At 41.3% G+C, this 25229-nt stretch overlaps 1 protein-coding gene across 4 annotated transcripts in view; it reads right to left on the bottom strand.

Moving 5' to 3' along the window:
- Positions 1-24890, bottom strand: part of SULF1 (sulfatase 1) — a 200060-nt gene extending 175170 nt beyond the window's left edge. For 2 of the 4 annotated variants that reach the window (XM_061438935.1, XM_061438933.1), the window contains exon 1: positions 24429-24880. The gene's annotated coding sequence lies outside the window, so the exon portion shown is untranslated. Of the gene's footprint in view, positions 1-24428 lie in introns of all 4 variants that reach the window. The other 2 variants (XM_061438937.1, XM_061438938.1) reach the window with 2 other exon arrangements.
- Positions 24891-25229: the final 339 nt, after the last annotated feature.

Genomic DNA, 25229 nt, shown 5'->3' with positions numbered 1-25229 from the left:
GTCACCTTTGTTTTCACTACCATGTATGAGTCTTGACTGGTGTCAGGCACTTTAATGTGCCTTATGTTCTTTATGTGCATTCTAACGTAGTGATTGATCTAGTTTAACACTTGATCTACTTTAACTTCCTCATTACAAAGGTACAGAACTTAAGGTCTAGAGAAATTAAATGCCTTGCCCCAGAATTTTTTTTTGTTGCTATTTTTTTTTTTTTTGATGTGGACCATTTAAAAAGTCTTTATTGAATTTGTTACAACATTGTTTCTTATCTCCTGAAGCAGGGATCAAACTCCCAGCCCTTGCATTGGAAGGTGAAGTCTTAACACTGAACTGCCAGGGAAGTCCCCTGCCTAAGATTTTAAACAGGCCCAGCATTAACTTCCCACATGGTGCAGTGGCAAAGAATTCACCTGCCAACACAGGAGATGTGGGTTTGATCCCTGGGCTGGGAAGATCCCCTGGAGAAGGAAATAGCAACCCACTCCAGTATCCTTGCCTGGAGAATCGCATGGACAGAGGAGCCTGGCAGGCTACAGTCCATGGGGTCACAAAGAGTTGGACACAACTGAGCACACCCACCCACACACATACACACACACCCCATTAAACTTCAGAGGTCCAAGCTCTGCCTGGAACCCCAGGTCTCCCTGAGTCCATTATCTCCTCAGTGGTTAAATTTCAGGGAAAGTAAGAGAACTTCACTTTGGTTCGCTTGTCTTTTTTTCTGCTGGAAGTAGAAACTGGTCAACATTCACCTCGTGGCAAATGAAAACCAAGTGAGGAATAGATATGTAATTTGTCTCAATGATGCAGGGCTTGCCTTCTCTTTTCATTCAAATCAAAGTGAGTAGCAGAGAATACTTCTGCGTGAATCATCGAGCTACTTATATAGCCTTGGCCTGAGAGCACTCTTGCTAGAAAACTTCTTATGCCCTAAGGTTATCAATCCAGTCAAGGTGACTTTTTTCACAGGAGACACAATAATTATGGCAAAGACATCTCTCTTAGAGGGGTCGGTATAGCCCAGGGGAAATAAGCATTCCATATGTCGACATAGTTTGTATGAACTACTGGCTTGGAAGGGCTGATTTCACATGCTGCCCTGACATCTTTGAGCCTCATGGGGCCCCAAAAGGCTGTGCGTTCCCCTACTTTTACCTGATATGCTCCCCACCATTCAGGAAAGACTCTCTCCCTGGCTAGTTCCCCTACAGCTGGACAGCAGCAGTCTACCTACTCTGCATCCTGCTGGGTTTACTTCCCTGCCAGCCCACAGTCATTGAAACCAGCCAATCACATCCTTCCCTGGGATCCTGGGTGCCTCTCACTGTCAGGTTACTACAGAGCCTGCTCCTTATAGGCTCTTCTTTTCCCCTCTGTTCCTAAATGTAGCCTCTGTGTTGCCCCATGTGACCCAGAGTGTCCACTTCCCCCTGGACTCTTAGTATATGTGACTAATAAATTACTTTTGATCTCCTGTGTCCTGAGTCAGATGTCCTGTGTTTGGTCATCTGAGAACCCTAGGACAGGACTCCCTCCCTCCCCCATGGGGTGAAGAGGAGGTGAACAGAACAATGACCAGACATTCATGTTAATACTAAATGGAATTCTCATAGAACTAGTGCCAAATATCACATCCTTTGGCGTTTCATTAAGCGAAGCATCAGGCTACTGGCAAATAGATATGGATTTGAACTGAAATTAGCTGAAACTGACCTTTATTAATTTCAAGGTCCCTGGGCTTTCCCTTGTGCTCTTTTTAATTTTTATTATTCTCACCTGGAGATTTTTGCAAGAAACAGCATTGTTCTCTTTCCTGAGCTGGCTTAACTGTAGTCCTGCCCAAAGGCAAAGAAATCAAAAGATGACCCTTTCATTCCTGTCATTTAAATCTTTACTAACTGCATTCTTTCAGGACAATGTAGCAGAAAGAATTTTTCTCATCTCCAAAGACAAGAGATTATAATAAGCAGATGTTTTTAATATTTTTTTTTTTTTTACCATCTGAAGCATCCCAATATTAATGTATTTCCAAATTCTCAGCCCAAGAAACAGTCTTCGATGTAATTTCTTTCCCTATTCATGAGATTTACAATAGGAAGGTCATGTTTGTACTAGATTTTGACTTGAAATAAATCTTTTCTCCTCGGCATTTCTATAGAATCCAAGCACTTCATTATTTAGTCTTTTCCAAATATTAAATGCTTGTCATTCTTGAAGAACTAGCTAATCTTCCCTTTGTGGGTGGAGAAACTGAGATGTGGAAGTACAATCATTGCCAGAATACAGACCCACCTAAAGGTTGTGGCTACCCATTGAAATGCTATCCTCTGCACATCTTAGACATGAAATAAAACTGCAAATCGTCTCATAAGCAGCAAGTATGACATCCTCCAACTATTAGAAAGTGTTTGTTAAAAGCTCATTTGCATTTTGCTTAATGTGAGAAGCTTTATGGAGTAAATATATATTCAAGCCCCACCACCACCCTCAACACAGGCTCTGGTCGATCGATTCACTGCCCCTCTTTCTAGACTGTGCCTCATACAGATCAAAATATATTCTGAGTTCAGCTGGACAAGGCTTCGTTTAAACCACATCTGGTGCTCATCAAACCTCTATTTTAAGAGTGGGGAATTCTTTTTCAGAGATAGATTCTGTCTGGAAGGTCTATGGCAGCAAACAGTGCTCATTAAATTTCACAACATTTTACCAACGTCTGTACAGTACCCGCTTTTCCAGATTACGGAATCCAGACAAAAACCCTGACCCCCCACTTCAAAGAATTCCTCACTTGACTAATTCTAAAGAGTAAATTGATTTTCTCATCATTTGTTCTGTTTGACAATAGAAAGGCTGATGCAGCAACATTGCTAAAATGACAGCTCCTTTCTATCCGAGGGGAAGGAATTCGTGTTAATATTCTTAATGACTGGCATCTTTATGAGAATGTGAAATCGTTTATCCTCAGCAATAACCTGCCTAGGATTAAAAAGTACTTGGTACTTAGAACGGAAGTCATCTGTCAGGAAAAATTATTTAGACGGATGCAAATGAACTGAATGAATTGGCTTCCTAATTATGGTGTGTATAGTCAAGTTTGTTAAAATCAGTTTGAGTTGAAGCATTTGGAGAGGATCTTTCAAGAAGTGATATGACATTCTGCTGGAGGAAAAGACAATACATTTGTCTGATAAACTCCTTTCACATTTCCTAAGCATTTCTGGAAATGATTTAAGAAGGAAGGGCATGTAAATTGAGGGAAAATGCATTAAGTGCACTTTATGTCTTGCTAATTTGTAACAACAGTAATAATGCCTCACAGAAAACAGTGAACACGTGTTCATCACAATGCCCTAGATTTTACCTAATAATAATTATATCTAATAATAACCAATATTATTTTCCATGGGGGTTTGTTTCAGCCCTCTTGCGGCTGACCTGGGCGTGAGCCCACAGGGACAAGTCTATGCCAGCCCTTAACAAACAATGTACAGACCAGTCTGTATTCTGTAAGAGTTGTTCCCCTCTTAATGGGCATGGTTTTGCACACCAGTTAGCAACTTTTTACTTGAATCTCAGTCTTCTCTTCCTCACCACCTTGACAGCAAACTTTCATTTAGCTTTTTACAAAAAAAGCCTAGTAAATTGTGGGAAGACGCACTTTACTAGCATTGGCAATTAGTCTAGGGAAAAGTTGTAAATTGCAGGCAAATGCAAATTCCTTCCATGTAATTAATGATGGGGTTTTACCTTTTAGCATTTATGCAGAACTTTCTTTTGAGAGTCAGCACTGACTTTTGAAGACAAAATGACTTGGGTCCAAATCCTAGCTCTACAGGTGTGTAATTTTTTTTAAAGTCTAGTTCTTCTAAGTAGAATGACTAGTACAGATACAACTAAGTTTATAGCAGTGTCAGCATGTCGTCGGTACTCAGTTATCATTCAGTTTCTCCTTTTTCTGGCTATTTTAGGGCATTTGTGTCCTAATCACTAGTTTAGTATTATTTGCCCTGCGTGAGTAAAAAATATTCCTTTTTTTCAGTGAGTACATATTGAGCGGTGACCCTGGCAACAGCTCTGTATTTAAATATAAATATTAAACGATATTGGAGAAGGAAATGGTAACCCACTCCAGCATTCTTGCCTGGGAATTCCCATGGAGAGAGAAGCCTGGTGGGCTACAGTCCATGGGGTTGCAAAAGAGTCTGACATGACTTCCCAACTAAACAACAACATTAAATGATACAAAGAGATAACAGTAAGGATCTTTTTAAAAAGAGAATGATTGATAATTACTAATAATAATCCAAGTGTTATAGTTGCGACTTCAGCCCCGGGAGCAAAGTTATTCAGAGCATCAGATAAATTCAAGCTGTTAGGGCTGGTGTCAGAAATCCAAAGAAAGCTTTTGCTAGAAAATAGTGGATTAGAGAGACATAGAAAAAAAGAACCCAGGGAACATGATCCAAGAAATTCAACGGGACCAAATCCAGTTTGCTCCCTCCAGTTTTTTTTTTTTTTTCTGTATGTGTGTGTGTGAGAGAAAGAGAGAGAGAAAGTAGAGGGGACCCTGATGCTAGGAAGAGTGAAGGCAGAAAGAGAACAGGACATCAGAGGATTAGATGGTTGGATGGCATCACCAATTCAATGGACATATGAACTTGGGCAAACTCCAGGAAATGGTGAGGGACAGGGAGGCTTGGCGTGCTGCAGTCCATGGGATTGCAAAGAATCAGACACAACTTGGCGACTGAACAAGAGGGAAAAATGGCAAATGCAAAAGCATATGCCAAAGAGCAGGGACTGGGCAAAGCACAGAAGCACAGAGTGGGAAGAGGAGATGAAGAGGTGCGGAGGTGAAGGAGATGATGGACGCGGAGGTGTGGGGGTCGTACAGTCGTGCAGTCTTTGAGAGATGCTGGTGGAGGATGTGTTGAGCCGGAGACAGGAAAAAGCCTCATTCTGCAGAATCTACAAGTACCCATGTCTGGGGCTGGCAGGTGTATTAGTAAGAACCAGAGGTCAAGAGCCCAAGGCAAGAGTGATGGACAGCAAGAGAAGTGATAACGGGCAGAGCCTGAAAGGAGTTGCTTTGCTGCTATAAACTGGTGCCAAGTGGAGAAACCTGAGACCGACATGTGATTGACTTACCTGAATGCATTTTTTACCCTGAAATTCACTAACATTGCAGTCAGGTTAAGCTGTGCACTTAAAGTGTCTGTGCTCTGGGTGGGGTAGGACAAAGGTCATAGTACCAAGGCAGGAAAGATATAGGGGAATGCGGTCTTCTTAGCTCACCTAACTATTCGTGTTTGAGGAAAGACAGATACAAGTGAATATCAGAAACTTTGGAGCCGTCCACAAAAGGGATGGCTGCAATCGTGGGTAGGAAGAAAGGAGGTGGAAAAGTGTACCCTTTGTATCCTGCCACTTACCTGGACTTCACATCTTCCCTGACTGATCCTTTTCTGCATCATTGCTCAGCCGGCGTCTGCGAGGGCATCTTACATAGTAAGTCATCTATGTTCACTTTTTATCCTGACTGGTTGTAGCAAAGGGAAAAATCATGGACTCCCACCAGCGGTGAGACTGAGCATTACTTTTGTCATAGAAACAGGAAATTATCCAAAAAAGGTTATTCAGACAGTCCAAAACTGTCAGATTATTGACAGAGCAGTTCAGGTTTCCAAGAACTGGCTTAAAAAATATTCTTAAGTGAAATTTGTTCACTTCTCTATCATTTTTTTTTTTCTGGCTTTGAAACTATGTGTTTTGTGGCAAAGCTGAGACTTGGCAAATTGAACCGATTCATAAATCCTGTATTTAAGTATTTGGGCTTCCCTGGTGGCTTAGTGGTAAGGAATCCGCCTGTCAATGCAGGAGACACAGGTTCGATCCCTGGGTTGGGAAGATCCCCTGGAGAAGGAAATGGCAACCCTCTCCAGTATTCTTGCCTGAGAAATCCCATAGACAGAGGAACTTGGCAAGCTATATAGTCCCTGGGGTTGCAAAAGAGTCAGACATGACTTAGTGACTAAACAACAACAACCATTTAAATATTTAGATCATGACATCTTGAAAGCTTTTTAAGAGAGAACTCCAAACATCCTTTACATTTAGCAAACACTTACTGGATGTTTAATATATGCCAGAGACTGCTGCCAGTGCAAATAGGATATGGTACCTGCTTTTTCAAACATGTGTTTTTCCATACAAACTCTGTTCCTGGAAAGAATTCTCTCAACTGCAGAGTTTAAGATCATTGAATATATGAAAAAGAACTTGGCTGAAATACCAACTGAGCTTAAAGGAAAAAGGGAAAATGTGGAATAGGACAATGTAATTAACGGTGGGAGGTTCGCAGGTCCTGCCTTAGCCCTGATAGTTCTGCACATCAGTCAGGTTAGACTCTCAGACATGTTTCCTTGTTTGTATGATGGGGACTATGAGAATTACATGGCATAGAGATGTGGAAAAATTAAATTAGATAATATATATAAAGCACTTCCTTACACATAGCAGATAGGTACTCAATATACTTAGCTGTTATGTATAATAGTAAGTAAAACATAGGCATCTTTTTCAGTCATTTGGTTTTGTTCTTTGACTGTTATTTTTGTCAATAAAGCATGAGACCTAGAAGTTTTAGATATGGTCATTAGGGGTATGAAAAGGCACTGGACTGTCAAGAGGATTCATTGGCATGAGTACTGTTCTGAAGTTTTCAGACTTATGTATCTGTCTCCAGAATATGACTGCCAGTTAGTTTCACAGTCTGTTTCTTGATCTGTAAAATGGGTCCAATAATGCCTGTGCTATCTACTTTATTCAAAAAGTTATGAGGATCAAATAAAATAGGATTATAAAAATGATTTGAAATGGGTAATATGATATATAAACAAATGTTATAGCTAAATAATAATTATGAGTTTTCCTTGAGCTATGGTACTGATGACTGATTGGCAAAAAGTGTAATTGTGGTTTATAAATATTTTAAGTGGAAGTTACTGTTCATTTTATACAGAAATAGAGTACAGATTTACAGGAAGTGTGGAAAAATAAGAATACTTGGATTCTAATCAGATTGCTGGGAGAAATATCAATAACCTCAGATATGCAGATGACACCACCCTTATGGCAGAAAGTGAAGAGGAACTCAAAAGCCTCTTGATGAAAGTGAAAGAGGAGAGTGAAAAAGTTGGCTTAAAGCTCAGCATTCAGAAAATGAAGATCATGGCATCTGGTCCCATCACGTTATGGGAAGTAGATGGGGAAACAGTGGAAACAGTGTCAGACTTTATTTTTTTGGGCTCCAAAATCACTGCAGATGGTGACTGCAGCCATGAAATTAAAAGACGCTTACTCCTTGGAAGGAAAATTATGACCAACCTAGATAGCATATTCAAAAGCAGAGACATTACTTTGCCAACAAAGGTCCATCTAGTCAAGGCTATGGTTTTTCCAGTGGTCATGTGTGGATGTGAGAGTTGGACTGTGAAGAAGGCTGAGCGCTGAAGAATTGATGCTTTTGAACTGTGGTGTTGGAGAAGACTCTTGAGAGTCCCTTGCACTGCAAGGAGATCCAACCAGTCCATTCTGAAGGAGATCAGCCCTGGGATTTCTTTCGAAGGACTGGTGCTGAAGCTGAAACTCAAATATTTTGGCCACCTCATGCGAAGAGTTGACTCATGGAAAAGACTCTGATGCTGGGAGGGATTGGGGGCAGGAGGAGAAGGGGACGACAGAGGATGAGATGGCTGGATGGCATCACCGACTCAATGGACATGAGTTTGGGTGAACTCCGGGAGTTGGTGCTGGACAGGGAGGCCTAGTGTGCTGCAGTCCATGGGGTCGCAAAGAGTCGGACATGACTGAGTGACTGAACTGAACTGAACTGCCCAATCCTTTCATCAATTGTTGCTCATTTCCTCTTTCTATGGGCTTCCCTGGTAGCTCAGAGGTTAAATCATCTGCCTGCAATGCAGGAGACCTGGGTTTGATCCCTGGGTTGGGAAGATTCCCCTGGAGAAGGAAATGGCAACCTACTCCAGTATTCTTGCCTGGAGAATCCATGGACGGAGGAGCCTGGTGGGCTACAGTCCACGGGGTCGCAAAGAGTCAGACACGACTGACTTCACTTTCACTTTCACTGTTTGTTTGTTTTCCTTGAGTTCAGTGAAAGCTGCTTGACTCATGGTCTTATAACCCTAAATATCTTTCATTGTGTATTATCCAAGAATGCAACTTCATTCTTATTCTTTAAAAGGGGCATAGGTACTTAGCTGGGTGATGTGTTCCACAAGGTTTTCAAGATCAAATGAATGGTTTGAAAGCACTTTAGAAAGTATAGATTGTTATACAAAGTTAAAAGTTTCATAAATGGGAAAAGTCAAATTTCATAAAACATTAGAGGACTAAGCAAGGAAGGTCAAACTAAGAAGTCCATTTTCTCTGTGTATAAGAAGCTGAAGATTGAGTAATCTTTGGAATCTCTGATGGGTCGGGGAAATGAGAAAAGATGTTCTTCAGTTACACTACTGAAAAATTTGCATCCTTTTTGTGTGTAGTTTTTCTTCTTTAACAGCTTGCCATTTTATGTAGTCTTTTTGGTGGAGATTATGAGCATGTTAGAGAAAAAAGTCATAACGACTTAAGGGCAACCCCTGCTCAACGGCAGAACAAAAGAACTATAAAGAGTTTGGAAAGAGCTCAGCTTTATTTCTTCTGACCCTCCCTTCAAGTAGTGAAAATGACCTGTTTTATTTTCATTATGAACAATGGCAGAGATACAAATAATAAATAGGAAAGCATGTTTTACAGAAGTGGTCAAGGTATAGGCTTAGTTCAAAGAAGAAAGTATTCTTGTGGACCGAAGATATAATTTTTCATAGAATTCTTTTTCAGCACTTGCTGTGATTAAAATTTAGCTATATGACAAATAGGTAATTATTCTGCTAAATTAACTCTACATTCACAACAGAATTCTCCCTTTTACCAGCAGATGTAATACTGGTAAAGCCTGATTTCTTTATAGTTCTAACCAGGTTTTCAATCACAGTGAATTGAAATATAGCTGATAACAATCTGAATGCACATACTCTTTTTTTCTGTGACATATTCCTTGCATTGCTCTGAAAATCAGTGACTTTTTAAATAACAAATAGAAATATAGGATATGTTTTAAAAACAAAGCTATTTTTTCCAAAAAAATCAAAACCACACTTTAAAATTCTAAGTTAATCTTTTTTTGGAATTATTAAATTATTATTCATGATAGTGCAAGATGAAAAATGTAAATTAATGATTTTGAAAGACATTTATAATCCAATAATGACTCATTTTACTTCCTCTACAAATAAATCTGTCTTAGACATAAATTATGTAGGTACATACTGGTTTATATACTCACATAATTTAGAAAGCTCTGAAGACTATGGCTCTTATACTTCTCTTGGGAAAATTCCAGAACCTGAGGATGTATGTCCAATGTTTATTTCTCAGTGAGGTGACATCAGGGCAGCTCAACTCCAGGGATTAAACCAAGGTCTCCTGCATTGCAGGCAGATTCTTTACCCTCTGAGCCATCAGGGAAGCACATGGAAGGCAACAGGTTTCCCTAATGTATTACATATATAATAATATATGTATTTGGAATCACTGGAAACATGAAGCAGTGAAGTAGGTGTTAGAAGACATGAGTTCCAATGTGGATTACTCTACTCGCTAGCTCTCTAGACTCCTCTCTCAGATGCTGTTTTCTGGTGTGCAGAAATGATGTATTTGCTTTGCTAATCCAAAGACTGCAAGTTCCAGTGATTTGACTCAAAGGAAAATGTTTTGAGGGTGTGATGGTTAATATTATTGTCATCACTTGGGTAGCATTCTGTTGGCAAAGGTTAAAAGGGGCCTTTACAAACAAGGCTCTTTATAACAAAGCTTCGAAGTTTCAGATCAGTGATTGGGTATTTCTGGTAGAATAGATTTTCCACAAAGAATACACCTAAACAGTAAATGCTTCTGCTGGTATTTGTTCCAGCCCTGAGACTTCTCTGCAGTCTGGCACTAGTAAGAGGGGCCGTGGGAGAGCTGGCTTCACACCCTCATGTTTTCCTTGATTCTAGAGGACATCTGACACATGAAATCCAGTTAGTCCTGGTAGAACTTTACTGCCTTATACGTTTCTATAAAGCCTGGCCTAGAACTATCTGGGAAATGTGGGTTTTAGGATTTTTTTTAGGCAGGCTTCATCTCCTCAGGTGGTGCTGGTGGTAAAGAATCCGTCTGCCAATGCAGGAGATACAAGAGATGCCAGTTTGATCCCAGGGTCAGGAAGATCCCCTGGAGAAGGAAATGGCAACCCACTCCAGTATTCCTGCCTAGAGAACTGCATGGACAGAGGAGCCTGGCAGGCTACAGTCCATGGTGTCCGAAAGAGTTGGACACGATTGAGCACAAACACCTTCATACTTTTTTTCCGTTTCCTCGGATGTAAAATGGGGGATTTTTACCTAGATGATCTCTGAGGTATACCTCTTATAGTCTGTGCTTCTGTGATATTTTTCCATGCCTTTCTTGGAAAATCAAGCCTTAATTCTGATTATTCCAGAAAACTACAAGAAATAAGATCCAGTAGATCCAATAGAATGTGTGATAATTTCCTCTTTCTTCTAAGTGATTTAAAACCTCTCATCTCACAGGCAAATTGTCTTACAGCTGAGAATGTGATTTCAAGCCAATGAATTTTTATAGTCAAATCCAACTACAGAAACAGAAAAATACGATTTACTGTGGGCTTTTCAGGGAATTTTAATTTATGATATGCAGCAGATAGTGGATACTTTCATCCAGGTGGGGTGGGTCTGTCTGTCTGGCACTGTCCCTAAAATTCTGGTCTAGCCATAATTTTACATGCCCTTAAAAGTGGAACTGTCACAATCTCCTCAGTTCAGCTCTCAAGAGAAATTAATTGATAGCATAGACTCCTGAGTGGCTGGCATGTGAGTGACACCCAGCTCTGCAATTTCACATCTACTCAAGGAGGATGGGAATTCTAGTTGGCCTATTGTCTATTTAAATCTGTTTCTGGATGGAATTCAGCTGGCCCAAATGCAGCACTGAGAAAGTGATGTGCAGAAGATGGAAAAATATTAAGCCAGAAAACTGGTGCATGAGATAGTGCTTTCCACAGTGTCAAAAGAATTGCCTGTGGTTGTGGATTTACTTTTGATTAGTTTCCTCAAATTTCTCAGTGACTAAAGTGCAGCTTTCTATTCCAAGTATCCTTGACCAATCTGGCTATGAATATATAATGAAGACCTATGGCCTATATCAGATATACCGTCTTGAAGCTATGCTTGATAGAGGCAGAGGTTTAAAACTCAACTTCTACCTTCATGTTTCTGATAAGAAAGAGAGGGAGCAATATTAAAAATCTATGAAGAATAGTAATAAATGTAAAATTGTAGTTAATCAAGAGCTAAAATTAGATGGCAACATGTTAAGTGGTAAGAGATCACCTATGAGAAGGGACTTATTAATAGTTGGTATAGCAAACAAAAGAAAGTTCCATGTAAGTAATGGGGTAATTTTTCTTCAAGGATGGGTGAGATGTGAACATCACAACTATGATGGGAGGACAGCCTGAGCCTGGAAAACACTATGGGCAAATCCTTAGCAGTAAAAGTAAGTGATGGAAATTTAGGAGATACTGAACCAACTTAGTAAAGAACAGAAAGTACATCAGGGAAGGGATATGGTTCAAGTGGAAAACATGATGCATGTCCTTAAAGGCTGGTGTTTTATTTATTAATAAGCTGGATGCTATAGAAAATTGGCTATTTTAGAATAATGGAAGAGCACAATGAAAATGATGCTAGAAGATTAGTTTAATAGTGATATATAAAATGAGTGGAAAAAGAGCAAGAGATGGTGCAAAACTGGATTAAAGTCCTTCCCTGTTCCTCCCACCATGCTTTTTAATTTCAAAGGAGAATATCTTATTTATTTAGACTGGTCTTAGGGAAAGAGCAGAGCTTGCCAGTTAAGGAGAATAATTTGATGGAGGGAACAGTAGAAAAAAGGTTAAGAAGTAGTGGGAGGCATGCTCCTGAAAGGTTAATTAATTTGCTCAATATCTCATTATTAATGGTAACCAAGCTCTAGAATCTGGGTTGCCAATGTTTTCCCACTGTACCACTCTGCTTCTTTTTCCTGACTATAACACAACTGCCACTGTTCAGCAAATTTTGTCATTGCTAGTGACATTTTAATCTATTACTTGCCCAGCATGAAATAAGCTTACCTAAAGCCAATGAGGCAGTCCAGTGAGGTTTTCTAAACTTGTAATAGTGGCAGAAACAATTAGAAGAGTACTTCCAATTCCACTTCTGAGATGAAGGCAGTGGGTGCCCAGAAGCGTGGCTCAATGGATTTCTGGTTTTATCTACTTTTTATTAAAAACTTTTTTTTTTTTTTGCCGTGCCACGTGGCATTTGGGATCTTGGTTCCCTGACCAGGGATTGAATCCACAGTCCCTACATAAGAGACACAGAATCTTAACCGCTGGGCCACCAGGGAAGTCCTTGGATCTCCAATTTTAGAGCAAAACAACTAATGAGAATAACAACCACTACACATGAAGTGTTTCATAAAGCTTATTTCCTGTTTTCTGTCCTTATTTTTGTGTCAAAAAAACATGACTCTAAAACACGGTATGTTTGACTGGTATTTTCCCCCCTTCCTCTCCACTTATTCATTTTTCTTTTCTTACAAGGACTATGCTTCTCCTTGTCAAGAAGTCTTTGTACCTCTGAGACAGGTGGATAAGTTGAACATGTAGGAATAGAATCCTGAATTGAAATCTGAGTTTAGACAGTCTGGATGAAGGAGTTTTAGAATATCAGCCTATACTCCATACCTTCATCTCCACATATGCAGGCTCATGGGCCTGTTGACCTAAGTGGACACCAGCAGAAAAGACCCAGTGTTAAACTTCACAGTTAAACCCAACTTTTGTGCTTGCTGCAGATGACATTTATTGCTCTAATGATGGAATGAGTGTATTCTGTCTTTTTTCCTTAGTTCCTTGCACTGGATGTCTTGAGAATGACCAAGTCAGTTGTTAGCCATTAATAGCTTCCGAGTATAAACTAACTCATGCTAATTTGACCCCCATGGGTGGCAACCCTAACTGAGAACTAGATTTATAGGTGCGGATACTTAGGCTGGCATTTCTCCAATAGGAACCAGGGAACATGGTTCAGCAAGCTCAGTTGAGTAAAATAAAACGGGCCAAAGTCTTCATTAAAAATTTGAACAGAACCCAAGTCTCTTTTGAGGAACCAAAATGCTGTCAGGTCTCCCCAGGTCAGTATTATTCCCACAAATTCCTAGCAATTTAAATCCCAAATCTAGCAGATTCAAGCAGTGTATTCTTTCAATCATGCTGCCCTGCTCCTCCCCACATCTGGTGCAAGAGTGTGAAATGGCAAATATAATCTTCTACCTCTAATAAAATTATACCTAATCCTGAAAATTATTCATTGATTTAGTATCAAGAATGGCTCTCCTGTTTTTGGAGAGAAGCTTAAAATGAAATGTGACAAACAAAAGAATAGAACAAGAGGAGACAGAAAGAAAAGCAGGAGGGCAGGAAAATCTCTCTCAAAGCTTTAAACTAAGAATGATTTGTCGTTGTAGTGAGTGAAAAAGGGAGTGTCTATATCACTTGTAAAATAAGTCATTCACACGTTTTGTAAAAGGATGTCAACAAAGTTATAAGCTGAACGTTTATGAGCAGAAGCAACTTAAATATTTCATCTCTTCTTGCCTCTTTACTCTTTAAATTATATGTCCCTCTCCACTAACATTTTCTGAGCTGAAAGAAGAGAATTACAGATATTGCGCAGAAGTAGTTTGTTGTTCTGACTTGAAAATCCCTTACTTCCCTTAAGTTTAAAAACACTAGAAGAGTTATTGAGCCAATTATGTTCTGAATCTGAGAAAAGATCCTTTTTATCTGAGGAGGAATATGTCATAAAAAACACCACAGTGGTATCTTCTGCCTTCTGTCCACGGATGATCAGAAAGTTCAATTTTATGGCTTCAAAATTATATTATTAAACATTTAGACGCACATGTATTTACCTGTTGGAGTAGGGAATGGCAGCCCACTCCAGTATTCTTGCCTGGAGAATTCCATGGACAGAGAACCACGGCAGGCTATCGTCCATGGGGTTACAGACAGTTGGACACAACTGAGCACACAGGACACGCACTTGCCTGTGCTGCGTTACAAAGTTATCTCAGCCGTAGCTTGGGATGTGTATAGTGTTACAAAAGGAAGTTCTTCTTCCAGCATCCTTATTTTCCTTAAGGGATGTCACCACTCCCTGATTTCCTGGGCTTCATGCCTGTGTCTTCTTTGCCACTTGTCTTTCCTTTGTCTTTTATTTGACTAATTACCAAGCTTTTCACAATGTTTCTTGCACCCATCCGTTCCTCACTGTCAGGGTTACTGATGAGAACGGCAACTTATTTTTCATTTTCTTTTTTGGACTCCCAATTGAGTGTTCCCCCCACACTCATCTCTTTCTCTCTTTCCCTCTCCCCATTCCTGAAAAACCTACTGCTCAAACATCCTAAGGCATCTATTTCAAAAGTAGATACAACCTCGCTAGCTGAAGTCCTGATGTGTCATGACACTCTGGAATCTGGCCTAATTCAGCTGACATGATGTGCTTAAAGTAGAAAAGGGGGGACGTCCCTGGTGGTCCAGTGGCTAAGACTCCAAGCTCCCAGTGCAGGTGGCACAGATTTGATCCCTGGTTGGAAACTAAGACCCTGCATGCCACACAGCACAGCCAAAAAACAAAAAAGACTAAAAAATGGTACAAAGTAGAGGCAACCAAGGACTGTATTCTTCCTCCTCCTTCTTTCTCATCTTTTTCTCTCTCTTCCTCCATCACTTTTTTCCTTTCTCTTCCCTCTCCTCTGCCGAATACCTCCTTTATCATATTCCCAAACTGCATCTATGCACATCCTCTGACTTAGAAATACTATGTCTTGGCTTGCAAACGACATGCACAATTTAACTCCAAGCCTTAACTCAGGTGGTTCCTTCTGCCGTCTTGGAAAAAGCTTCCAACTCTTTGAATTCTTACTTAGTTCTAGGTGCTGTGTACAACATCTTACTTTTATTATCTCACTGAACTTTCTACACTTTGTGATGATCATATCTCCATTTGACAGAGAAGAAAACTGAGGAAAAGAGGGTAAATGAATTGTCTCCATAGACTTTGCAAAGAATGGAGGTGAATCACTGCTCTGATTCATCTGCTTAATGACCTGGAGAAAAGTCTTGCCTGGCTCAGATTCCCGCTCCACCAGTAGGGGGCTCTGTGGACATCCTTTTTATTTAATTAGTAGTAATAATTGACGGAGAAGGCAATGGCACCCCACTCCAGTACTCTTGCCTGGAAAATCCCATGGACGGAGGAGCCTGGTGGGCTGCAGTCCATGGGGTCGCTACGAGTCGGACACGACTGAGCGACTTCACTTTCACTCTTCACTTTCATGCATTGGAGAAGGAAATGGCAACCCACTCCAGAATTCTTGCCTGGAGAATCCTAGGGACGGGGGAGCCTGGTGGGCTGCCATCTGTGGGGTCGCACAGAGTCGGACACGACTGAAGTGACTTAGCAGCAGCAGCAGCAGCAGTAATAATTGATATTTGACCACAAAATTCTTTGCATTACTACTAAAAAAATTTGGGAAGTGGGGAGCGTGTCTTCCACTCACAGCTAAACTAGATATTCCTAAAGGGAAAGAATAGTATCCTATATTATTTTGTAATCCTCTGAGCACTGGGATAGAAGTATATACACAAGAAGTTGTTGAGTACATATGCTCAGTTGCTCTGTCGCGTCTGACTCTTTGCAACCCCATGGACTGTAGCCCACCAGGCTCCTCTGTCCATGGGATTTCCCAGGCAAGAATACTGGAGTAGGTTGCCATTTCCTGCTCCAGGGGATCTTCCCAACACAGGGATCGAACCCTGGTCTCCTGCATCTCCTGCATTGGCAGGAGGATTCTTTACCACTGCACCACATATTAGCATATTGATACAGCTTTCAGTCTGTTCTTTTGGTTTTATTTAGAAGTTACCTATGGTTGTTTCTTAGGATAACAGATCAACTGCCAAAAAGTAGTTTAAGCTGTTTGATATTGAGTCTGTCCCTCAAGTCTCTTTTACTAAATATAGATACCATATATGACATGAATGGGATAACACATGTGAAACCTTTGGAAATAAATAATACACCCCTTGCTTTTATTCATTTGCTGTATCCAGAAGAGTTTCTTTTTTCTTGCCAGTGTGAAAGCTCTCAAGATAAAGGAAGGAGCACATGATTTTAGAGGCCTTTTTTGGGGGGAAGATGCACTTCTTGTAGATGAAAGTTAAAAGCTGAAGTGTCCAGAATTTATGGATGCAACACCAAGCACATCTGTGTGCTAGGATATTCTACTCAGGGGAAGACTGATTACTGGCAGGTGAAGGTTAAGGAGGAAGCTTGAAACTGGCAGGAAGTCTATTCAGAGGACATGTTATGTTATAGAAAGGTGATTTTGATGCTAAGCCAAATTAGTAATAGGAGTTTGAGGCTAAGAACCACAGGTGTACACTTTTATGTTAACTTACCAAGAAATGCACAGTCTTGTATGCACTTCATCTATTATCATCATGACCCTGGTAGAGCTAATATCTCATTAACAGTTTGGTCTTCAGTTTTAAGTTAATATAGCAGGTGTTGCCTATGAGTTATAACACCATACCACAAAACTGGTCAATAAACAGAACCCCCTGAAATTCAGATTTTTAGTTTGTCTGTTAAGAATGTACTCTTGTTGCTCAGAGATGCTTAGATTGGTGTATTTGGAGGCTCTACCAAGGAAATGACTACAGGAGAATTTTCCTGAGCTCTTGAAATAAATTTGTTTCAGGCCTATTATGTATTCCATGAAGTGGAAAAGCTGCGTATATTAGTAGCTCTATTTGCAGATGAGAAAAAGCAGAACAAAGTAATAACAAAAACTAGTTCAGGGTTTCAGTTCATTGTAGCAATAGACCTTCTTTCTAGCAACCACAGTTTGTAGCTGAGCTGAAGATTTGGACAATGCCAACACCAGAACAACAAATGAAGTGAAAGGAAAATGAAATGAAAAGATGCTTGCTCCTTGGATAGAAAGCTATGACAAACCTAGACAGCATATTAAAAAACAGAGACATCACTTTGCTGACCAAAGTCTGTATAGTCAAAGCTCTGGTTTTTCCAGTAGTCATATACGGATGTGAGAGTTGGACCATAAAGAAGGCTGGGCACCAAAGAATTGATGCTTTCAAACTGTGGTGCTAGAGAAGACTCTGAAGTGTCCCTTGGACAGCAAGGAGATCAAATCAGTCAATCCTAAAGGAAATCAACCCTGTATATTCATTGGAAAAACTGATGCTAAAGCAGAAACTCCAATACTTTGTCTACCCAGTGCGGAAAGCTGACTCATTGGAAAAGACCCTGATGCTGGGAAAGATTAAAAGCAAAAGGAGAAGGGGCGGCAGAGGATGAGATGGTTAGATAGCATCACTGACTCAATGGATATGAATTTGAGCAAACTCCAGGAGATAGTGAAGAACAGGGGAAACTGTCGTGCTGCAGTCCGTGGGGTCACAAAGAATCGGACACGACTTAGCAACTGAACCACAACAATAGAACAGAGATGAAGACTGAGGAGAGTAAAAAAACTGAAGAGAATAAAACAAAAGCAAAAATATATGAAGGCAGATGAATGTGTACTTCAGAGTCAATTGCTTTGGAAGAGAAAATTCAATTATTGTACTTTTATAACATAATTGGATATGAGATAAAAACAAATCCCCTTCTTACTATGGCTCTTCTCTTACACAAGTGTCCAGTCTTGCTCATGAGTTTATCAGCCAAATAAACTTTTGAATCTTTATTTTATGTTCAACCAGAGCCAATGGGGCTCTTAACCCATTGCCAAATGATGCGCCCTCTGTCAACCATCTAACTGTCTTGTGTGAAAATTTATCACTACCTGAAATTTGTAGATTAACTTGGGTAGACACTACCTTCTCACCCAGAAACACATTGTGTCTGCTCATTTTTTCAGCATAGCTCTTCAATATTGATTTCACCCTCTCTAGTTAATTAACAGTGGCATGGCTCAGAGTTTCTTAGATCCACAATTTCAAATATGCAGAAATATTTTCTTACAGATCTGTGGTTGTGGAGTAAAAAGGAGATCAGAGTATAAGAAAAGATTTGACTTTTGGAGGTCAAGTGTAGAGCTACATTTTTTTAATTAACAGAGGTTTAATGCACCATTGTGGAGTAGTACATGGATCCCATATTTTCAGCATCTAGTGTATCTGCCGGAGAAGGCAATGGCATCCCACTCCAGTACTCTTGCCTGGAAAATCCCGTGGATGGAGGAGCCTGGTGGGCTGTAGTCCATGGGGTCGCTAAGAGTCGGACACGACTGAGCGACTTCTTTCACTTTTCATTTTCATGCATTGGAGAAGGAAATGGCAACCCACTCCAGTGTTCTTGCCTGGAGAATCCCAGGGATGGGGGAGCCTGGTGGGCTGCCATCTATGGGGTCGCACAGAGTCGGACACGACTGAAGCGACTTAGCAGCAGCAGCAGTGTATCTGCTCCTAGAGATGAGGTCCAGCCAGGTAACTGTTAATGCTTCATTTTGAAAGTTGCATAGTTGTCTCTGCTGGTAAGAGAGAGACATCTCCAGAAATCCTGCCTTGCCCTTCATTTATAGGACTCCCATTTTCTTTCCTTTCCCTGGTCTGGGGCAGGTGTGGACCAGATGATCAGGAGTGCAAAGAATATTCTTTGATCTATCCCAAGATCCTGAAAACTGAATGACCAGGGTCCTAGGACGTATCTGCTAGGTGGCATTTAGTGCTTTGTGAGATCATTTCTCGGTCAGCCCACTGCCCTTCTGGGGGAACGATACAGATAGACGACTCAGTGTTTGATGGTGGGTGCAGAGTTTGGAAACAGGCCAGAACTAAAGCTGATTGCGTTCAGCTTTTTGTTCAGTTTGCTTTCAAGGTGAAGGATAGCAAAGGTCCAAGCGCCTTGCTTTGTCTAAATGGTATCTTGCTTTACCAATTACTTCTGGAAGCTTGACCTGACTCTCTACAATGTTTTGCCAAGTTATTATTTCTTTCCAAACAGTGAGGCAGGGGGAAGGAAGAGAACCACATGACCTGTTGGTGAATTCAGCTCCCTGCTGGGGTCCACTGCCTAGGCTCTTTGTTCCCCTCGCCCTGCAGCCCAGCGTCTGCTCTTTATTATCCTTTAATGCAGGACCCAGGACTCCCTCCTCCCTCCAAAGGGTATTCAGCTGTCACCATTGTCCCTATGGGTCCATTAACTCAGTTGCTCCAAATCCCCTAAATGCTAAAAGCAGCTCTTCCTGCTCCCCGTCTCCTCCCCAACTTCCACCCCACTACCACCTTTGGTGGCAGAGAAAAAGGCTAAAAGAAGACATGTTCTAAATAGACAGAATGAGTGATTGACATGACCAAGATGAACACAGTCACGCATCCTAGACCTGCATCCGCTTATGTATATACCAACCTTCTTTCTCCCGTTTATTGCACATGCGCTGAGCTAGGTGCTTTGTAGGTTTCTTCACAACTTTCCCAAAGAATGTATTCCTCTCTTCATTTTACAGAAGGAGCTAAACAGTTAAGTCATCTGTTCAAAGCCACACAGTTCATGAGAAGCAGCACGTGAATTACAGCACAAGTCTGTCTGAACCCAAAGACTGTTCTGCTTCCTAAATCATATTTGAAATCTCACACCATAGCAAAATTTCCTGCCACTGTTATAGAAAATTGAAATAGATTGGGGGGGGGGTTCAGATAATAGTCAAGCTTAATTTGGGGCAATCATTTCACAAGTGGCATCTTTCCTAAGCTGTATTTCCCAAATATAACCAATCAAGTTTTACCATTTTTTTCCTTTTTCTTTTATGAATGGAGAGGAGGCTATCAGAGCCAACAAATGACTCTAAAGTGGGATAATTAGAAGAGTGCCTTGCATATCTGAGCGACCTTGTGAGCTAGTTGACACACATCTTTTAATGAGACACAAAGTGGACCAGACTAGTTCCTGTCTTAGGAGACTTCACCCTACCTGAGCAGTCAAGTGATAAAAAGGCAAGGGTAAAGAAACAAGGTAATTGTGTTAATGGTCAGCCCCAAGGGATGGGAAACCTCAGTGGGATATATGGTAGTCAGGGAAGGCTTCCTGGAGGAGGTGGAACTTAGAGAGGCTGAGGATGTCCTACACACAGGCTTATAAACATAGAACCAGAAGGAATACACGTAATGATAAACTCCCATTTTGCAGACAATAAGATGGGAAAACTGGAGTGGTTAGAGGTAAGAGAAGAGACCAGGAAGTGGGGGACATTGACCTGGCCACTTCAGTCACAGGGAAGGGTAGACTTCTGTTGCTGTAGGGATTTACAGTTGGAAGTGAAGTGAAGTGAAAGCCACTCAGTCGTTTTCGACTCTTTGCGACCCCATGAATTGTAGCCTGCCAGGCTCCTCTGTCCATGGAATTCTCTAGGCCAGAATACTGGAGTGGGTAGCCATTCCCTTCTCCAGGAGATCTTCTCGACCCGGGGATTGAGCCCAGGTCTCCCACATCACAGGCAGATTCTTTCCCGTCTGAGCTACAGTTGGAAGGTTAGGGCCAAAAAACAAAGGGCCAGCATGTCGTACTGAGAAATTCAAACTTCATCTTGTGGACAGTGACAATCCATCTGGTAAGTCACAGCTGAGAAATGTTTTGATGGAACCCATGGTTTTTTTTTTTTTTTTTTTTAGGAAGCTCAACGACAACTGGTAGACAGGAGGGAAGTGGAGGCAAGAGGACCCGTTAGGAGGTTGTTGTAATGACCCACGTGTGAGGGATCATTGCACTGGAGCAGTAGCTGTGGGCCAGATGTGAGTGATGCTTTACAGGAAGGACTCACGGGATTTGATGGCAGTTTGGCTGTGGGGATGAGAGGAATATTAGAGCGAAAAAAAAAAAAATGCTAACAGACGAATAGCCCTCCTTCCCAGCATATTGAAATAGAGTTGAAAATATTTTAAATGAGAAACATATTTCAGGACAAACTTTTCCCATAAAATATCTTCTTTCAAATCTTTCTCCCCGCATGGATCTAACCTAAAGGAAAGGTAAATTTGCCATATCACTATAGACTTAATTTCATCCATGAGCCTCTTTTTCTTCAAAGTCAATAATAATGATTAAAAATAATAATCTATTTCGAGTCAGCTCCTTAAACATTTTAACTCCCTTAAATTTACTACATGTTCTCTGCACACACAAAAATATTGCACGGGGGAAAAAGAACCAGATGTCCCGACCTGACCCATTGGTTGGCCTCATCCACATGGCAACAGTTGGTAAAATCTCAGTACTCAGTATCAGAATTCCTGCTCTCTGGATTCCTAAAGAATAAACCATTTGAAATCAAAACCACAGAAGAACAAAACCCCATATCCATTCCCTTATGGGTATTTACTTAAGACAGGAAATGCAAAGTGTCAGACATGCCACTCTTCAGTACTATTACAATGGAAATGACCACAGCAATCTGCTTGAAGTCACATAAATTTCCTTAGGAGACGAGCACAGAGAGAGCCCTTTTAGTTCTTTGATGAAGGCTCTCGCTCATCATCTACCACAAGTTCAGTGACTGCCTGGATTCATGGATTTTAGTTTTCTACAACACTGTCAAAGTGGGTTTTGTAAGCTAATGGATCAAGCTTTCAGATCGCTTTCGGCCTCAGATTTGTCACCTTCCTGCGTGCCTTGATCACAGGCTGCAGCCACAGGGCAAGTTGAGATTCCCCCCTTCACGCCCCCCAGGGATGTTCCACCTCTCTGGGAGATATACCCTGTGCTCAAGCACTTTCACAGCTGTTAGAACACTGATGGGGACTTCACGTGTGTTACCCGCGCAAGTGCTGTCAGGAAGAAACCAAGTGTCAAACAGAGGTATGTGGAAGTCACAGTCAATACGCTTCTGAATGTTTTCCATCTGGAACAGTGGATTTCGATTTTGACAAGAAACGGGAATTGCCCTGTGGGCGCTGTCTTGAAACAGATCCTTTTGGTTCATTAAGTAACTTCATGTTACCTTTGCCTTGTTAGAGGGAGGAACATACAACTTTGCCTTCTCAAGGTGTGAATTTATTATTTCTCAACACTTCCTTTCTTGTTTCCGTCCTGCCTAAATCCTGCGGACAACTGACTTTGGGCGGGGACAGGGGAATTCTCCCATTTTGCCCAAATCCTGGGCAGACAGCTTGGTGGTCAGTCTATAGTATTAGCACCTTATGCTTGTTGTGGGTGGGCGGGGAGCAGGGCGCGGGGGGGGGGGTCCCGTGGCTAATCAGTGGCTTGCCTTTGTTAGAGGCCATCAAACCATGTCTCCCTGAGAAAGAGCTATCGGTGACGAGGGCCTTGACTTTTTCCTGAAATATCTCTGTGATCATGGAAAGTGGCATTGGTAGCCAGCACTGTACCTGCTCCAGGCTGTGCCTGTTATCCTAATCCTGACCTCACTCCAGATATTAGTTTGCTTTTCTGTCTTTATTTTGTTAAACCCCAGTTCCATTGTAAAGCTAAAATGGAATGACTGGAATTCCAAAAGACTTCAGCTTATGAACTTAGTCCTCTTTGGGTTATGTAATATTGGGAATCGGATCTTACTCAGTCCTCATAACTGCCTGGTTATTTCTGAGGATGTTTCCTCACTGAAGAAGACTTTTGAAACAGTTTCAGAGAACACTCTGTTTAACAGCTAGACACAATGATCACACATTTTTTTAATTTTTCAAAAGAGGATTAATAAACCATAATGGAAAAGAAAAATAAATAAATACAAAGAGGATTAAAAAATAAACTCTCTGGTTGCCAAAAATATATATGCAATGTGACTTGAACCATAATTTTTTCAAGCATCTTTCTGTACCCAAATACAAATATCACAGAGCATTAGCCATAAATCCTGTTATTCAACCTACAAAACAGCTCTTATTTCAGAATAGCTTATATACAGTATTATTCATAGAATCTCTCACCTGTCAAGGGTGAGGGTGTTGGGTTTCTCTACTCAGTTGGAAAGTCCAATAGGAGCAGGAATTCTTAAGCACCACAGGTATCTGAACACTGATGTGGGAAGGCAAGTCGGTTAGGGTGCAAAGGAAGTAACACATGGATTCACCTCACTGGATCACAAACTTGAAAAATGGAAAAAAATTATTTTTTATCCCTGTACAAAAACAGGACATCAACTTGAAAGACCTTTGTTAGACCACAACTTAAGCATCAGATCTAAGCCCCCCTTGCTCCATCCAGTTCAATTTAATTTTGGTGATGCTTTCAACAGTGGTTACATTAATGGCTACTCACTATACCATGACAACTCATTTTGTATTGTCAGATGACCATTCATTTCCAATGACTAACTTGTAATTAAAACCTTTTTTTTTAAGTTTGTTTATAACCAAGCCAGAAAACCTATTTACATTTAATTAACACTTCAGATAGCCTGTTTAAAAACCCATAAATGTAGGGACTTTAACGATCCATTAGAGGTGCTTCTTTACTTTTCAGTGACTTGTAAAACTTTCACAAACAGATCTGCAAATGAATTACCTCCATCTGCTCCCCTGCAGCTGCAAAAGGGCCATGTTAAAAAAGCATTTTCCTACTTCCTCCTTTTCTGCTTTTCTTCTAGCTTTAAGCATTTTGGTTTTAAAGCCGCTCTCAGCTGCTCTGAAGGCAGCCCCTCAAGGAGTTTCCAAGTTTAGAGTCCATCTCCAACTGGTTTTGAAAACACTTTGGTCCACCTCAAATCAATGCAAAAAAAAAAAAATGGGGAAGAAAGCGTTTCCATCTCTGCCAGCAAATAGACTCTTCAAAGAACCTTGAGCCACTGGGTGGTAAAATGCCACAGTTTAAAAGTGACTGGTAAATTTCGAAAGCTGAGAGACATGCTTTCTTGGATTTCTCCATCCCTTCTGAACAACGTCTAGCTCCTGTTTGGAATATGCAACGGGGATATGAAAGGGTGGGGGACAAACAGGCTTCCAAAGACATTTTCTTAGCTACACCTTCGAGAGCAAGGCTTGAGGAGAGTTAGTTCTGTAAAGACAGCCAAACACCAAGCTATGTCAGCCCTGCAGCAGCCGCTTTGAGAGGAGGGCAGCAACTGGGTTTGACAAGTGTGCTGTGCTAGCATTCCATTCAAAAGTATGTTGAGAGAGAGAGAGGCTCATTCAATGTCTTTTACTTTACCTGAAAACACTGCTTTTCTCGTGGCTGCGGAAAACGAATTCCTCCTCTTCTCCCCGGAGCAAAGGAGTTCTCTTGCCCGCAATTCTCCCTTGGAGAAGACCACACAGCTCCGGCAAGGCAGCCTTCCTACTCCTAATCCCCACTCGAATGTGATGACACACGCTAACCCCAACCATCTGGTGAAACACGTCTTCAAGCACTCAGCACAGTGGTGTGTCAAGGCGGGCTGCCCAATCCGATTGCTGGGGCTGGGTGTCTCTCTCTCAACGACTGGAGGCTGAGGGCAGGGCTGAAACTGGAGGTCTGAGAACTCCCAGTCAAGTAACCTGAGATTTTTCGAGAGAAAGAAACTGCTATAAAAAGAGAAGAAGTGGGAGGCGCTAACGAGAAGGTGGAGGGGATGAATTATTCCGGTGGCCAGTTGTGCGGTACTTTTCACAACTCCTCGTGCGCCCCGCGGGGATGATGGGGACCCTCCGTAAGATGCACAGAAACGCCAAAAAAACAAACAACTTTTCCTGCCAAGCTAGGGAGCGCAATCTTCTAAACGAGGTCCCGCCCCCCTCCCATCTCCCTCTCCGCCAGGAGATAAAAAATTCATCTTGACATACTGATAAAGTGTTCATGTAGGAGTCGTTTACACTGAAATGTGACATCTACGTTTTGAAATCTAAACTCCTACCTTCTCTTGATGAGATCGTGGCTGCCTCCAACATTCCTGGGAGGAAGGGGGTAGGGGCGCAGCTAAGAGCAGAAACTTCTCTCTTCCCACAGACAGCTCTTCACCGTTTGCCACGGGCT

The sequence above is a fragment of the Bos javanicus genome, chromosome 14 (genome assembly GCF_032452875.1).
Source record: "Bos javanicus breed banteng chromosome 14, ARS-OSU_banteng_1.0, whole genome shotgun sequence".
Taxonomy (NCBI): domain Eukaryota; kingdom Metazoa; phylum Chordata; class Mammalia; order Artiodactyla; family Bovidae; genus Bos; species Bos javanicus.
Note: the sequence above shows the minus strand (reverse complement) of the source record. Positions and strands in the feature narration are given on the sequence as shown.